The sequence below is a fragment of the Ixodes scapularis genome, unplaced genomic scaffold, assembly GCF_016920785.2.
Source record: "Ixodes scapularis isolate PalLabHiFi unplaced genomic scaffold, ASM1692078v2 PGA_scaffold8__174_contigs__length_109621045, whole genome shotgun sequence".
Lineage (NCBI taxonomy): Eukaryota > Metazoa > Arthropoda > Arachnida > Ixodida > Ixodidae > Ixodes > Ixodes scapularis.
This window is the reverse complement of record NW_024609883.1, coordinates 19,974,590-19,976,721: the sequence shown is the minus strand read 5'-3', so window position 1 is coordinate 19,976,721 and position 2,132 is coordinate 19,974,590. Positions and strand designations below refer to the sequence as shown.

At 41.1% G+C, this 2,132-nt stretch overlaps 1 long non-coding RNA gene across 1 annotated transcript; it reads right to left on the bottom strand.

The window, feature by feature from the left end:
• Nucleotides 1–227: 227 nt before the first annotated feature.
• LOC120843882 lies at nucleotides 228–1,614 on the bottom strand. The gene is made up of 3 exons (XR_005716281.1): nucleotides 1,548–1,614; nucleotides 1,400–1,465; nucleotides 228–326 (listed from the first exon to the last, which is right to left on the bottom strand). It is a non-coding gene; the product is annotated as an uncharacterized LOC120843882 (long non-coding RNA).
• Between the last annotated feature and the right edge of the window lie 518 nt (nucleotides 1,615–2,132).

Here is a 2,132-nt window from a genome sequence, read left to right as displayed (position 1 = left end):
ACCCGCTTGATGACTTGCAAAGGCTGGTCCATCAATCTTCTAAGAAGCACAACCTTACTGTTTGCATTTTCTGGCAAATTTAAGCCAGAGCAAAGAAGAAGATAGTACAGCCAGCCCCTCTTACATAACCTAGATAACAGAACTGACTCAGCCTTCAACCTATGTAGGCCTTAACTGTTTAAGAATGAATAAAGACTCACGGGTCGCTCTTTCATCAGTCGCCGGGATCTGTGAAGGCTCTTCAACCCGATGTGACTGCCGCTTCGATGCCGGAGCAGAATCACTAGGACCGTCACTTGAACATGAGCTTAATGGGGCCTGTGGGGCTGAATAACAAGAGACATTAGCAGCAAGAAGTCCTAGTTGGGCACCCCCAATTCCTGTCACAACACTAATGATTACAGTTGTTTACTGAATGCACAAGCACTACCTATACTTCCATTACTGGAAGGTCATATAGGTTGTGGATTTGTATAATGCCTAGCCTAAATCATACTTCAGAGAACAAGTGAAGTATATATATATAGTGTATCCATGCTGCAAAGCCACAAATAAAAACAAGCATCTTTCCTCGTGAGCATGCTGTTTGGTGCGAAAAAATAAAAGAAAGTTTTGAAATCACTCTAAAGCGAGGTCCTGAGGTATGCTGCGCTCCGTAGTTGCACATTAACAAGCACGTAGACTCGAAGGTAAAAAAACAGACAGAAAAGAAGATGACGTACATGTGAAGGTGCGGAATAACAATTGCTTATCTTTTTCCTTTTTTCTATCTAAAAGTTCGTCTCCACCTTCACATGTATTTTGTATTCTTTTCTTTCTATCTTTTTTCACCCCCTAGTCTAAGTGTTTGTTAAAGTAACTACGCAGCGCAGCATATCTCATGCAGTTGTCACAGTTGGTTCACCCATCACTTGTTTAGAAGAAACAGATGTAAACTCTATATTTCGATCTCCGGTTGCCTCTCCCTAAGATTTAAAGCGAACAAAATGAGAGGAGCACATCTTAAAGCAGAAACAATTTCGACAGTGAGACTGTTCACCTAGAGAGCTCAGCTGGGCTGTTGAAGCATCTGATGCGTCTACGGGTCTTGGGCACAAGCAAAACTGATCAATAAGCTTCAGACTATGGCCATCACCTTTCTGGTTACAGAAACAATCACTTAGAGTTAAACTAAACCAACGATGGCTTGCAACCAAGATGAGGAATATTTTAGATGTTAAAGGTTGTGCCCTTTCGAGGGGAGGGGACGGGGGGACAGGGGGTAACAGAAACCCTTGAGGCATGAATGTCAAGAACCCCCTTCACTCCCTAGCGTTTAGTTGGAAACACGCAAGGCAAATATTATCGCAAAGAGCCCTTCAGTAAAATAGCACAATGAATATTTTTATTTATTGCTTACGTAGTACTGGTATCTGCAGACGGGGATGAGTCGCCTCTGCTCTCCTTTCTACCGGTGCTGCATTGTCTATGTAGTAATATATACATGCCAATTAGAATACAGTTCATTATTTCCCCCCATCTTTCTATAAAAGATTGAAACTGATCACCGGAAATCTCCGAGGACTCGATGGAACATCTGTATACCCACTTGGTAAGCTTTTTCTCTGCTCTTTGTAAGGTGCCTGTAAGGAAAATTAGATTTAAGTGCACACAGATTATAAAAAGACCACAAAAGAGGCAGTACTTTTTAGTACTGCCTTAATGGCAGTAAAATGCACTTCTCCAGGACAGTATTGAATTTGCCTCTTCAATTTAGGGCTGGGAATCGATTAAAATTTTTAACCCGATTAATCGCCACCCTTTAATCGATTAATTAATCGATTAATCGGTTGCGTTAATTTTAATAAATATTATATTAAAAAGATTGCAACAACTCGTCTTGCCTTTGAAGACTTATAGTACTTTCTGTTACACGGCGCAAAGGACATTTATATTGGAGGATAGATATATAGCTCAACGATTCAAAGACTCACATATTTTTGCTCCAGCTCCGAAGACAAAGAAGTTTGTCCACATTCTCCGACAGGAAGTCTAAAAGTCAGGGCGTATGCGATGCTTTCTCCTTTTTTCAAAAAAAGGAACCTCGATGGGGAAAAGGCGTTTATTGTTGTCTGCGTTTTGGCGGATGGTCC